Raw genomic sequence first — 15,239 nt, forward strand, 5'->3', positions numbered from 1 at the left:
AGAGAGAGAGAATCTCAAGGCCATACTCATATTACTGACTTCTCTATTCACAGCACCTAAATATATGACCTTGGAGGTTTGAGAATAAACTAATTTGCACAGATTCAAAAGGTACAAGGCATTATTTAGTCTTGTTCTCAGTTTTCATGTTATAGAGAAGTCAGACTAATTGGATTTCCTAATGACAGAAACCACTCAGCTACACATAAGTGTAAGAAAGATATATAAGCCCATTTAGAAAACCTAAGTTGTTGAGTTTGAAACCACATTTACCCTGTTCCCTACAATTGTATTACGTCATGATCTGGAGTTATGGATTATGAAAAACCTTTGTAAATTGTAGGAGCCAAAATCCAAGAAAAGAACCATCAATAAAACCCTTGACTTTATGTCTCTAGATACAAATGAACAAAGTAAGTCTAATAAGGGAAGATGGAGAAATCCTAAAGGCAATTTTGACTTCATAGATGCTTCTGAGACTTGGTGAGATGAGAACCATTTCTGGAATGTGAAAGTATACCTTATTCTAAATATCCAGGAAACATAACAGGAGGCACAAAATAATACTGTGGATATTGGCTAAAAAGATAAATTCAAATAAAGAAATCCAGGAACCAAAGAATGGAAGCATAATTGAGAACATTTAGGTAAACATCAAGGGAGGGAGAATAGAAGTAATGTTGTTACCAGAGTATACTATATACCACTTGGACAGAAAGAAGAAATGGACAAGAAATTTAGAAAACAGATCACAGCTGAGTCAGAGGGATAATATAATAATGACAGACGATTTCAATTATTTAGGCATCTATAGTCTCTATCTCTCTCTTTCTGTGTGCCTGTGTGTGTGTCCCCCTCTCTTCTTCCTCTCTCTCATGCAAAAGCAGATCAACTAACAATTTCATGATTTCCTTTAATGATAATTTCATGCTTCAAAATGTAAAGAAACCAATAAGGGGAAATTCTATTTTAGTGCTGATTCCAGTGACAGGAAGGAACTGGGGGGAAGAGGGAGGAGAGAGAGAAAGACAGAGACAGAGACAAAGAAAGGACAGATAGAGAGGCAGAGGCAGAGACAAAGACAGACAGAGACAGAGAAAGAACATTTAACTATTTGCAGTGGACTGAGCCAATTAGCCAACTGGACAATGTTTTGAATTTTTCTCTAACTCTATCATTCCATCTTAGAGTTTGTAACAAAGGAGGAGAAGAAACAGTCAGACATACACCCAAGATTCTAGGAGAATATATTCAAAGGGTTCAGGATTCTCTGAACTAAAATTCGACAAGGCAAGTTAGCCTAGGAGAATAAGAAAACACTTAAGAATTAAATTTTGAAGATGCAAAAAAAATAATAATTCTGATGAGGAGAAAAAAAAAGAATAGTTCTCTTAAGAGTGATTTGGATGCATATGGAACTCAACAACCAGCCCAGATTTTTAAAAATCTCATGGAGAAGATGGTGGCAAGGATAGGTGCAGAGGAAGAAAATAAAAGCATGCCACAGTCCCATAAGAATGGGACCAGGAGTGCTAGAGTTGAGGCTGGCAAGGAATCCTAAGGTCAACAAAAAAGTATGGGTTTGTTTATTTCTTTGTTTTTAAGTTAGGTTAGGGAAAAGAGGAGAATTAAAGAAAGAAGAGGACTGTTACTAGGTGGAGTAATAGGAAGGCAAAGAATATACAGAAGGGCTCAATTTTTAACTTGCTTTTGTTTTCTTTATGGAAGATTATGCCTTTTGCACTGGGAAAGAGAGAACAAAAATAGCTAGTGGGAAGCTGACTCCCAAGATAAGCAAGAAAATGGTAAGAGAACAATCTAGGTCTTGATGAGTTCAAGTCATTTGGCCCAAATGAACCAGTCCAAGGACCCTGAGATAATTAACAGTGTGATCACTGTAAAAGCCTATGGAGAATTGGAGACACTACAAAACTGTCAAACACTGTCCCAATTTTCACAAAAGAAGAGGGAAGTGGAACCTAAACCATGGGTCAGTAAGCTTAAATTCAATCTGGTAAAATTCTAGAATATAGTATCAAAGTATTGTTTACTAAACATTTAGGAAAGGAAGTAGTGGTCACCAAGAGCCAGTATGGCTTCATCAAAAACTGGTCATGTGCTTGTTCCCCCCCCCAAAAAAAAAAGTTGAGGAAATATGCCTCTCTCCCTTCATTGTAGAGGTAAGGGGCTATGGATATGGAATATTGAATATGCTGTCAGATATTGTTGGTTTTTCTGGATTACTTTTTCTTTAAAATTTTTTGGTACAATACAAGATTCACTGATTCAGGGGTGGGAAAAAGAGATTTTGAAAATAAATGTGGTATAAGCTTCTTGAAAATTGAGATTATACAACTACAATAATAATAACTTTTTAGCTATATGACCCTGGGCAAGTCACTTAACCCTTTGCCTCAGTTTTCTCAATTATAAAATGGGGTTTATAATATTAGCACCTCCCTCCTAGGATTGTTGTGAGGATCAAATGATATAATAATTGCAAAGCACTTAGCATAGTACCTGACACAAAGGAGGCATTACATAAATGCTAGTTATTGTCAATAATAATCATTAAAAATAGCAGCACTTATAAATGTTAGTTATTTTTAAAAATTGCGTTCATAAATGTCAGCTATTGACAACAACAGGAGTATTTATATAGTGCCAGTCACTGTGATAAGCGTTTCACAGTTATTTTATCATTTGATTTTTACAATGACCCTGGGAGGGAGGTGCTATTATTATCCCCATTTTAAAATTGAAGAAATTGAGGCAAACAGTGTTACTACAGGGTCATACGGTTAGTAAATATCTGAGGCAGGATTTGAACTCAGTTCTTCCTGACTCTAGGCCCAGAATTCTGTCTACTGTGTCACCTAGTTGCCTACTCCATTCTCTGTGCCTAGTATAGTCTTGGCACACAGTAGGCCCTAAACAAATGCTGCCTGGTTGATATAAAAACAAAAGGCCTCTCTCTCTCTCTCTTTTTTTTTTTTAAAGACCAGGTCATACCGGAGTAACTTCCTTTTCTATTTTGACAAGGTTACTAAACTAGCTGATCCAGGAAATATGGTAGGTCCAGTCTACTTAGATGTTGACAAGATGTAAGATCAAGTATCTCTTTTATTTACTGAAAAGATGGAATGATACAGGCTAAGACGATATTACAGTTAGGAAGGACCCTGAAATGGCAGAATAGCCGTGCCTTAAGAGCAGTCATCACTGTTTTAGTGTCATGGAGGGAAGTTTTTTGGTCGAGTGTTTGGCTTGCTCTGTGCTATTTAACATGTTTATCAGTGACTTCGATAAAGACAAGCTATGTTTATCAAATCTGTAGATGACACCAAGCTGGGAGGTATAGCTAACATAATGAATGACAGAGTCAGGATTAAAATCTATCCAGACAGGCTAAAGCACTGGCTTGAATCTAATTAAATGATACTTAATAGAGGCAAAGGCAAAGTCTTTCACTTGGATTAAAAAAAAATCAACCTCACACCTGTTAGGGGAAGCATGACTAAACAGAAATTGGTCTGAATAGATCAGAACTGAATAGATTTAGTGGCCTACAAGCTCCCTAGGAGTCAAGAATGTGATATGGCCATCAAAAAAGTTAATATTATCTTGGGGCTTCATGAAGCCACCATGAGTGAACTGGACCCGGTCAGACCACATCTGGGCTACTGTGCCCAGTTCAGCACCACATGTCAGGAAAGACTTTAATAAAGGGGAGAACATCTACAGGAAGACAAGTAGGATGGTGATGGAACTTGAGTTCATGCCATATGAATACTGGTTGAAGGAACAGGGCACATTTAGCCTAACGGAGATATAACTTGAGCATGATATGATACCTGATGCCAAGTATTTGAAGGCCTGTCACATGGTGTAAGAATTTGATTTGTTCTTCTTGGTCTATCTTGGAACAAGAAATGGTGACTAGAAGACACAAATAAGAAGATTTAAGCTTGATCTAACAAAACATTTCCTATTAATTTGAGCTTTGCAAAGTAGAATGGGATGTGTTAGGAGGAAGAGGGTTCTCCCCCATTGGAGGTCTTCAGAAAAAGGCCTGATGAATTCATTTTGAGTATGTGGTAGAGGGAATGCATTAAGTAAGGTACAAGATGGACCACAGGGCCACTAGGGCCCCTTCTAAGAACTCTGAAATTCTATGATATAGTGATTTGTCAAAGTCTTAAGAAATCATAAAAATGACAGTGGCAATCCAGATTTACTCAATTTTCCCATGAGCTGAGGCCATTTTCAATAGTTTTCCTAACCTCAAGTAAAGTAGGACTGTATCACTATACCCAATGCATAGGTAGGAAGACAAAAAGAGAGAGCAAGTTGTTTGCCAGAGGTCAAAGTACCTGATTTTCTGCCTGTGAGTCCTGAATAGTGGACAAAAGAGCAGTAATTCCCCTGCATAGGTGAAAGACACACATTTAATAAAGTATAATAGTTGACTTAACACTGAATTTGAACAAGTATAAGAAAAAAACCCAACAAACCTTTCAATTTAGCAACTGAACAGGCAAACCTTCTACAAATTGTGATAAAATTACAGTGACCAGCTGAAAATAATTATTTATCAGCAAGGGATAATCAAAGAATGGAATATGAATCAGAGAAACATATAACTTCAGATTTAGAAAGGGCTTCAGCTCACTTAATTCAACCTCTCTCCTAGGCAAAAAATGCCCCCCACAGCCTCCTTGACTTTGAAGGAGGTTGTCTGCTGTGTCTTTAACCACTTATTAATCCAGTTGGCCAATGGTTTGTATTTCTCTTTAACTTTTTTTCCCTCCAGTGATGTGGCTCTAAGGGAACTGGAAGATAGTCAATGATGTTCTCACTGTAAACCTTCAAGCACCAGAGAAGCATATTATTATTACTGAATCTCTCATCACCATCCCATGTACATTTACTAGAAAACTGGGTCTGCCAGCCAGAGGTAAAAGCAAGAAGAAAAAAGTAGGTTCATAAGAGAAGCCAAAAGCATTAACTTGGGAGGAAATTCCTGTTACTGTTATTAGCAGATTATTCAAGCAGCTAGTTTTCTGGTTTTGAACTCAAAAGTAGACTCTTTACAAATGCCACAGAAATTCCAAGCTTCTCATTTTTCACATCTAAGAACTTTCTGAAGGCAAACCTGTTAATTTTTTAATCATTAATTTTAATATAAAACTCCTATTTCTTGTTATTTCAGGAAAACTTCATATGATTTCATGTGTTTAGGAAAGGATTTATAACCTTGAATCTTCAGTTGTGAAGAAATCTCTTTTACAACCTTTGTAGGATTAGCTATTTACTCAACTAACATACTAGGGAGCCTCAGCCAGTTAGCTATTTCTTTAGTGATTTCGCCATCTTGGGCTGTCATTCAACATATTCCTATTGCCAACATGCATAAGCTGGGACAATGGGTTTGTCCCATCAATTGGTGTTCTTTTAACATGTGATGTCAAGATGATAAGGTATAATAAGCTGAGACTGATCCATCATAACCATGTAGGTTATGCCAGATGCCAGAGCAGACGCCCCCATCTTGAATCCAGACAACTTCCAAGAAATGTCTTAGAAGATGAAAATTTTATACAAAATCTGAATAAGTCACTGAGGGAGAACTAGGACTTAGTCTTGGCTCTGGAAGCTACTCACCATGAGAGCTGAGAAAAATTACCTTACCTCTCTGACCTCAGTTTCCAAATATACAAAATGAGAATATTTGCCCTATCTCACATATTTGTTGTGAAGAAAGCACTTTGTAAACTGTAAAGCACTATAGAAATGTAAGTTATGATTATGAGTTTATGGATCCATGATAATTTGGAATAATATCATGGATGATTAATTACTCTGATAAGAAAGAAGTTTGGGATCCTTGCTTTGCAACAGGAGTAATAAACAACTAGGGAGGGTCTCTGACAGATTTTTACTAGAAAAGAGAAGAGAACCATGCAGAACTATGAGGTCCTGAGGGATCTTGAGAAAATGATAGCAGCAAAGGATTACCAAGATGAAAGATGGAGTGACTAGAGCACAGTTTCTGAGTGTGCCAATTACTGCCACTAAACACAAGGAAAAGCTAACTTGTTTTGTAACATGGAATTGTATATACCAATTACCCAGAAACTCTGTATGCACTGCAGTCTAAGAAAGGTTCTCAGGACAAGGCTCTTCCATTTACAATAAAACACTCTAGGATCATAAGGTAATGATTTAGACTAGATCTGGAAAGGATGGATCTTTGAGATCATCTAGTCCAATGCTCTTTACAGGTGAGGAAACTGAGGCAAGCAGGGTTAAGCGACTTGCCCAGGGTCACCCAGGCAGTAAGTACCTGACTTGACACAGAGGTCTGACTTGCTCAAGGTTAAAAAAGGAAGGAAGGGGGGCAGCCAGGTGGCGCAGTGAGTAAGAGCACTGGCCCCAGAGTCGGGATGACCTGGGGTCAAATCCGGGCTCAGACACTTAGCGCCACACCCAGAAATAACTGGCCGTGTAACCTTGAGCAAGTTAATTAACCCCAACTGCTTTTAAAAAAAAAAAAAGGAAGGAAGAAATTAAATTATTAGAGCTCAGATTTGAACTGATGTCCTCTGACTACAAATTCAGTGCTCTTTCCATCACATTATACTTTCTCAACCCACCTTCACTTCACTACTTGTTCACAGAATGGATTTTTTTTTTCTGTAATGATGAAACAATAGGTGGGGACATTCCAGGCAGGAACATAATATCAAGTAATATAACTAATCTTCTCCATCCACTGATAAATGAGATAGTGTCCGGGCTAGTAAATGGGACAATACTTTGCACCTCACCTGGCAGGATAAAGAGAATGAGTCCCATGCTTCTTGTAAGCTCACCATAAGGCATTTATCAAATGCATAGATACAAAGAAAATAACCTGCACTGGAGGGGAAAGAGTGAAGAAAAGGCATTTCCCCCCCACAGTCTACACAAAAACATTCACACAATAAATGTTCTTTTCCTTTGCCTTCTACTTCATTAATAATAATAATTATTATTGCTAACAATAATAATTCCAAAATTAAAATAGGGGTGTAGGATTTGGAATAGGAAATTCTATTTGCTATACTGATTGGGCAGGGTCAAAAAATGCCAGTTGGTTAACTTATTGGGTGGAGTGGGAAATTCTGATTTGCTGCTCAGGTGTGTTACTATAGTAAAAAGAATCATTAAGATGTATTTGAAAGTTGCTACATACATGAAAAATGTTTTATTGAGTTTTACTTTTTGGACATAGTTCAACATTATGGTCCCAAATCTAGATGCACCATAGCTAAAACTAAAGGATTCAAAACAAAGATATAATTCCAGCATATTCAATTCTGACCTGTGTCCTCTCCTAGGCTCATGCTACCAACCTCCTGGGCATCTGACTGAGAGTCAACAAGGCAATCTGATGACATTAAAAAAAATTGCTGACAAATCTGATGACATTAAAAAAGTAGCAGGGTATTCAGGAAACATTCACCAACTTCATGGCTAAAGTCTTATGTGGCCCCAAACACCAGGAACAATTTGTTCAAAGCTTGTTTTTTTTTTTTTAAAGAAAGGAAGGAAAGAAGGAAACAATGCCCATAAAACCCAGCAAATAACCCAGGAGGGTAGAAATAGAAGAAACTAATTTAGATACATTCTGAAGCACCATATCATATTAGACTTCAGGATCATGGATTCTGAATTCTTTAAGTGGAAATGGCTTCTAATGAAAAGGAATTGTATGTGCACCAGTGGAACAACAGACTGGTAGAGCTGACTCCAAGAAAGGATTGTAGTTTGAGACTTGAATTGCGCCATCTAACGGAGAAGAAGAGAAGGCCAGGGCAGACAGAAGATCCAAAGTATCCACTATGGAAAAGCATCATCAGATATTTTGAAGGGTTGACAAACTTTATATTCAGCGTTGGAAATAAAAATCGGCAAAACATTATAGAAGTTATGGAATAAAAAACCATGTGCAATGATGCAATGAAATGTATCTGTCCTTCAAAGAGGCCATTTCTGAGAATTGATAGATTTATTAACATAAAACATATTAACATTTATTAACATATCCACAAATGGATTCTACAAAATATAAATGATGTCATGTTGAGCAATCTGAATCAATCTCGACCATTAGATCAGTGGTTCTCAAACTTTTTGGTCTCAGGCATGACCCCTCAAAATACTCTTAAAAATTATGGAGGACCCTCCATTTTAGTAAGCAAATAACAAGGAAACTAGGTGATACAGTGAGTAGATAGAGCACCAGACCTAGAATCAGGAAGACGCATGTTCCTGAGTTCAACTCTGACTTCAGATACTTACTAATTGGGTGACCCTGGGCAAATCACTTAACCCTGTTTGCCTTGGTTTCCTCATTTGTAAAATGAGCTGGAAAAAAGAAAAGGCAAATCATTCTAGTGTCTTTGCCAAGGAAAGCCCAAATGGGCTCATGAAGAGTTGGACATGACAGAACAACAACATCTTAGTATTATTATGAAAACAGTTCTGACTTTGTGAACTCTCTGAAAGGGCCTGGGGTAGGGGGTGGGGGTCCATGGAGCACATTTTGAGAACAATTGCACTATTTCCTGCATATGGTTTTGCCCCTTCTCAAGCATTATTTAAGAGGAGGAATAATAATAATTACAACTAACATTTAAATATGGTCTTAAGTTTTGCAAAGTGCTTTTCATATATTATCTCACTAATCCTTCAAACAGCCCTGTGAAGTAGGTGCAACTATTAGGCCCATTTTATATATGAAGAAACTTAGACTGACAGAAGTTAAATGATTTATCCAAGGTCACACAGCTAATATCTAAGGCAAAATTTGAATTCATATCTTCCTGACTCCAAGTCCCAATGTTTTTTCCACTGTGCTACCTAGCTGCCTCTGTATCCTCAGTACCTCAAACAGTACTTGGTACATATATGCTAAATAAACATTGATTTATTGAGTCAAACCAAAAAGGTTGAGAACATTAACATAATACATACATACATACATATATACATATGTTACATTCTAATGAGAGGAAATAATATGGAAGTATATATAAAATAAATAGAAATAGAATAAATTTCTGTTGTTGTTCAATTTTCTCTAACTCTTTGTGACCCCATTTGGGGTTTTCTTGGCAAAGATACTGGATTCATTTGCTATTTCCTTCTCCAGCTCATTTTGAAGATGAAGAACTAAGGCAACAGGGTTAAGTGATCTGCCCAGGGTCACACAGCTAGTAAAAGTATCTGAGGTCACATTTGAACTCAGGTTTTCCTAACTTCAGGTTCAATGCTTTAACCACTACACCACCCAATTGCCCAAAATAATAAATATAAAGTAGTTAAATTCAACATAGGGAAGTACTAGCAGTTGGGGGCAGCAGGAAAGGCTCAATGAGACAAGAAATGGAGTGTCATGGGTAAAGGGCAGAGAGAAGTCTGGTTGGCTGGATTGAAGAGCATAGGAGTGGGAATCATTGTAAAATAAAACTAGAAAAACAGGTTAGGGCCAGGTTGTGAAGGACTTCTTCAAACTAAAGAGGAGTTTATAGCTTATCCTAGGAGCAAGAGGGAGCTACTAGAGTTTCTTGAGTAGGAGAGTGTCATGGTCAGATCTGTGCTTAAGGAAAATCACTCTGATGGCAGTGTGGAGGATGGACTAGAGTGGGAAAAGATAAGTCAGGAAGATTAACTGCTGTTGCAGTCATGTAGGGGACAGGTGATAAAGGTTAGAACAAATGTAGCTATTGGAACTGAGAGAAGGAGTTGGATTCGAAAGATATAAATAGGAACAGGTTAACATTTAGCCACTAATCGGATATGGGGGATGATGGGATATTCAGAGGAGGATATCAGTGTAGCAACTGATACCATCTGATACCAAGAGATACCATCATTTGAGTACTTTTCTGGAAGAATAACTAGCAAGTGATAAGATCATAGAATCTTAAATTTTATTAAACTACTTCATTTCATAAGTGAGGAACTAAAGACTAGACTCCAAGTTAAGGATCTTACCCACCCTTTGTCACACAAAAAGTTAGTGGCAAACAGAGGACTAAAACCCAGGCCTCCAGATTCTTTCTGTCAATTAAGCTGGGGGAAAGCCCCAGTAGATTGGGGGATATCACCTTAGATGAAGAAAACTAGACTTTTCAGGGTCAATAAAATTTAGTCAGGATTCAACACCCACAAGCTTGAGAATTGTTTAGAAGGAAAGCCTTCCAAGTAACACCTTACCTTAAGCCACAATAGGATAAAGCCTGGCTTCCTCATCACTCTGCCAGCTCCTTCCACCGACCCCCTTCTTTTTTGGAGGCAATCAGAGTTAAATGACTTGCCTAGGGTCACACTGCTCTAGTCTGGGGCTGGAATGGAACTCAGGTTCTCCTGACTCGAGGGCCATACACTGCACCATCTAGCTACCTTAGCAGGCTTCTCTTAAAAAATATAACTATGAACATCTTTCTTTGGTCAAATAAGTATAACAGATGCCTGAGAGTGAACAAATTTTTCATTTTCCTCCTTGTGGGATGACAATTAATAATGATAATAGTAACTAGCATTTATATAGCACTTTAGGGTTTGCAAAAGCTCTTTACATAAGTTAACTCATTTGATCCTACAACCACTCTGTGAGGAAAGTACTATTTTTATGCCTATTTTATTGGTGAAGAAATTGAGGCTGTGGGGTTAAGTGACTTGCCCAGGGTCACACAAGGAGTCCATTCCTGAGGCAGAATTCAAAGTCAGGTCTTCTTGAATGAAGGTCTATCTACCACACCACTTCGCTGTAAACCCTGTCGATCTGAGCTTCAGAGAGGGTATTCTTCTTCATTTATCCTAATGGAGCCAAAACTACTGCCTGCTATGTAAGGCATCTGAAGAGCCAATGCCACAGGGTTTGTGCTAAGGGTGCAAGCTTCTTCTTTGAAAATTTTTCTCCAATAATCATGAGATTTCCTAATTTTAGCAATATATAAAAAATTCTTCAGAAAAAAAACTTTTAAAAAATATACTCTAACAGGCAAAGATTTGGCCACAGGTAAATTCAGGATTTAGGAAGGATGTTGAGCAGAATAGAATTTAAGACAATGCTTTATAATCTTTACTATCTCAAAATAAGACTATCCCAAGGAAATGCTAAGTAAAAAAGTAAAATCAGCTATTGATTTTGCATTTTGAGAAACTGACAAGGTTTCCTGATCAAATACTGATAGAAAGTCTTATTCAAGGTTGAGCCAGGATGTATTTGTTGAGGCAGATAAGGGAATATACTCCCTCTGGGTTCTTTACAGGTTGTGGTTTCAAAACTGTAACTCAGTTGGAGACCTTATTTGAAGGAGAAGCTATTTCAAGTTCCTGATAGGTGTTAACAAACTCTTGCCGTCTAGGGAGGTAAAAATCCTCAGAGAAAGGCCCTTAGGCCTAAGCTTGGGCCCTAGGGTTTGGTAGAGACCAGAGACATGCCATCACTGTACTGTGCATCACTGCAGTGGTTAAGAATGGAATTCTTGTTCTTTAGGTGAAGATGTTGTTTTTCCATTAAAATTTTCACTGAAAGGGAATTTTTTCCCCTTCAATTTATCTTTTCAATTCCTTAGAAATTAGCTCTGAACCATCCCAAGAGGCAAAAGCAGGACAATTAACTCTGATGGGTCTTTGCACCAGGGAGTATTGAAGAAGCTCGGTATCTTCCAAACACCACAGGCAGGCATGTGGATTTCAGTCCCAGAGTAGCAAGGACTGTGAAAACTCTGTTTTGTTTAGGATGTGATTGCCTTCTGGTACTGGGGCTTGGGGGTGGGGCGGAGAGGGGGAATGGATTTGTTTAAGAGGATAATTTAGAACTGCTGCTGCTCAGTCCTGTGCCCTCAGAGCCTTTGGTGCAATAATGTTCTATTCCTCTCACTCTAGTATGGGTGTTGGGACAATCAGATTGATTAGCTGTGCCCTGTGAGCAAACAGGTTAAAATCTTCCTGTGATGACTTTGCGATTGTTGTCCGTTGTGTCCCACTCCTTGTGACCCCATTTGGGGTTCTCTTGACAAAGATACTGGAGTGGTTTACTATTTCCTTCTCCAGTTCATTTTAGATGTGGAAACTGAGGCAAAGAGGGTTAAGTGACTTGCCCAGGGTCACACAGCTAGTATGCGTCTGAGGATGAATTTGAACTCAGGTCTTCCTACCTCTGGGCCAAGCACTCTATCCACTGTACCACCTAACTGTCTGCAACTTATGCTAAGGAGCATCCGAGGGTACATCTCATACATGGCACCTCTTTCTTGGATGGGTTGTGGGAAAAAGAATAGGAAATATGCTACAGTAAAGAGAGGGCTGGTCTTGGTGTCCAAAGATCGGATTCTAGTCTGAGATCTGTCACTGAATAGCTGATCTTGGACAAGCCACTCTTCTGGGTGCCTGAGATGGCTCTAATATAAGCCCCCTTCCAGTTCTGACAATCTGGCATTTTACATCACAATTCTGGGATTAGTTGCTCTGGGGCAAATGTTGTCTAACCTGTTCTCCCTTCTACTGTTCTTCTCTCTACCCAGCATGGAGGTTTGGAAACTTCCTATCTTATTAAGGCTTCTCTTGCCTCAAAATCTAGTGAGTCAGAGGCTACAGGGCCTAATACCTTGGGTAGGTGCCTCACTTCTGGCCCCTTTTGGCAGAAAAAGCCACCTGTCTCCTGATCGTGAGCAAACTGAAGTACTGGCCCTGTCCAGACACCAGCAGTCCCTGGTTCTGCTGCCCTGGGGCTCTTTTGGAGGCTGGGCTACACCCTGGACATTGCTACAAGACAGGATTCGACTGCACTAGAATAACTTGTTCTGCAGAAAAAACAAAGGTGGAAGGGGCCTTGCTTCACATCAACCCCACCAGCACTGAAACAGTCCCACGTTTGAGTCCCGGGGCTGGGGAAGCCTCTGCCCTCCGGTGCCGCCTCAACTTTCCTTCTTGGCTGGGCAGGTAGATCCGAAGGACAACACTGACCTGCCTTTCTCACTTTCCTTCCCCATTCATTCATGGTAGCTTCCCTCTCTCCACCATCTGCATTTGGCTCTCCCCTCCTACAATCCCCATGTCTGCGACTACAGCTGGAGGAGATGGCTGCCGCTCTCCCCCCTCCGGCCCTGGCTGCAAGCCTGTAACTTCAAGGCAAGCAGTAACTTAGTAACTAATAAATAACGAGTCTAAGACTAAAGTAAACAGTGCCCTTCGCTATAATTAGCTAGCACAGACAAGCTGCTGGTGCTGAATGGCTGACACCCTCCGGCATTACCCAGCCCAGCCCAGCCCAGCCTAGCTCGCCCACAAAATCCCTTCACCAGAACACTCCTGTTTGACTTCAGGCAAAGAAAGAGGGGGGGGAAAATCTAGTCACTTACCACATGAACAAAGTAAGGGGGGAAAAACGTGAACAGGAAACTCCCATTTTAGCTGTAATTTAGGAGGAGTGAATTCTTAAAATGCCATTTTCTATGGGGCCTGAGATCCCCATACTTCCTTTCTTATTCCAACAAAACAAGGTGTCCTAGATAGGATCTAAATGAAGAAATGAGATGTTAATAAATCAAGGAGCTGTTCGTTCTGTCCTCTCTCTGAGAGAGAGAGAGAGAGAGAGAGAGAGAAAGAGAGAGAGAGAGAGAGAGAGAGAGAGAGAGAGAGAGAGAGAGAGAGAGAGGGAAGGGAGGGAGGGAGGAAGGAAGGAAGGAAGGAAGGAAGGAAGGAAGGAAGGAAGGAAGGAAGGAAGGAAGGAAGGAAGGAAGGGAATCATAGATTTAGAGCTGGGCCATTGAGTCCAATACCTTCATTTTACAGGTGAGGAAACTGAGGCCCAGAGAGGCTAAGTGACTTACCCAGAGTCATAGATCTAGTATGTGAGATGAAATTTTAAGCCATGTCTTTCTGACTACAAGTGCAACAACTGTACTGCATAGCTAAGATGACCTCTGTAAAGTACTTAACACAGTGAGTGACTGGACAGGGTGGCTATTTGTCACCACCATTTCCTTACCCCAGTCCAAACTTGCCACAACCATTGTTAGTTCTAAAATGGCAGCAATAACCCAATGGAGGTGCTCATGACTCCTTTTAGAAAGCTCAAATTTCATTTCAGACTAACTAGGATTAGAAATGAGTTCCACCACACACTTTTTTTATGAGACAATCTTTCTACTTTGCCTCTAGTAATACTAGAATACTAGTTATTTGACAGAGGAAAAAGCCATGGACTTGGATTCAGAAATATACTAGGAGTGTGACCCTGGATAAGTTCACTTAACCTCTGTGTGCCTCAGTTTCCTCATCTATAGAATGAGGGGGTTATATTTGAGGACTTCTAATGTTTCTTCTAGCTCTAAATCTAAGGATTTAGGATTGATTTTATGACATGCTATTCAGTAGTTCTTAACCAGGTCTGTGAGGGGTCTGTGAATTTGTCTTTTTAAAATAATTTAAGTGCATTTCAAAATTAATATTTTCCTTTGTAATCTTATGTATTTTGTTTTATGCATAAAAAATCTGAAAAAGGGTCTGTGGGCTTCACCAGACTGCAAAAGGGATCCATGACACAAAAAAGATTATGAACCCCTGGACACATAGAAACACCAGCAAATGGGCCTGTGGCAGTAGAATGTGGGAGCTTACCAGGACAGGCTTTCAAGAGTCCACTGTTAAATTTTCAGTATCAGGATCTACACCTCAGAAATCAGTTAATGCTAAAAATCAGAACTTGATTTATTGTTTTGTTGATTGTCTAGACTTAATAAAGTGATGGAGAAAATGTTAATAATGCAGATTAAACTTAAAAGTGTACAAATTCACAAATAAGATGCATCTCGAAGGGCAAAAGCTCTGTTCTTCATCTATTTTCCCAACTTACCAAAACCATTTTTCAAAGCCTGAATTTCTTAAGGATTTCCTAATAGCTTCATGATTTTATTTCTATTTATAACAAGTGCTAGTAACTTAATTTGCATTCTTAATATTTTATTTCAAAATATGTTGAACATTCAATCATTAAGCAAATACTTAGTATATATAAAGCATGTGGGGGAATATTGATATTGATATATAGTTCCTGGACTCATGGAGCTTACACTAAGGGAAGATTAGGCTTGTAGATAGAGACGTGATATAGGTGATAGTGTAAAAATACATTTAAAGAGGTACAAAGTGGTAGTTAGTTCAAAGGAGGGAGAAATCTT

General features: G+C 39.0%; 1 protein-coding gene and 2 long non-coding RNA genes across 6 annotated transcripts in view; 2 read left to right on the forward strand and 1 right to left on the reverse strand.

Moving 5' to 3' along the window:
• The window catches only part of LOC138157147 (uncharacterized), an 8,653-nt gene extending 643 nt beyond the window's left edge, over positions 1-8,010 (forward strand). Inside the window, exon 2 of the long non-coding RNA XR_011167314.1 lies at positions 7,383-8,010. This is a non-coding gene — a long non-coding RNA (uncharacterized lncRNA). The remainder of the gene's footprint in view (positions 1-7,382) is intronic.
• LOC138157148 (uncharacterized) overlaps positions 1-15,239 on the forward strand; it is a 470,623-nt gene that overhangs the window by 450,591 nt on the left and 4,793 nt on the right. The window lies entirely within an intron of this gene.
• Positions 1-15,239, reverse strand: part of LOC138157142 (uncharacterized) — a 56,993-nt gene that overhangs the window by 12,688 nt on the left and 29,066 nt on the right. The window contains exon 1 of one of the 3 annotated variants that reach the window (XR_011167313.1): positions 13,419-13,560. The exons of the other annotated variants lie outside the window; for them this stretch is intronic. The gene's annotated coding sequence lies outside the window, so the exon portion shown is untranslated. Of the gene's footprint in view, positions 1-13,418; positions 13,561-15,239 lie in introns of those variants that run through there. 3 annotated transcript variants of the gene reach the window in all.

Source organism: Petaurus breviceps, unplaced genomic scaffold (assembly GCF_028583685.1).
Source record: "Petaurus breviceps papuanus isolate PSGF00001 unplaced genomic scaffold, PetGlider_PUasm1.0 171, whole genome shotgun sequence".
Classification (NCBI taxonomy): Eukaryota; Metazoa; Chordata; class Mammalia; order Diprotodontia; family Petauridae; genus Petaurus; species Petaurus breviceps.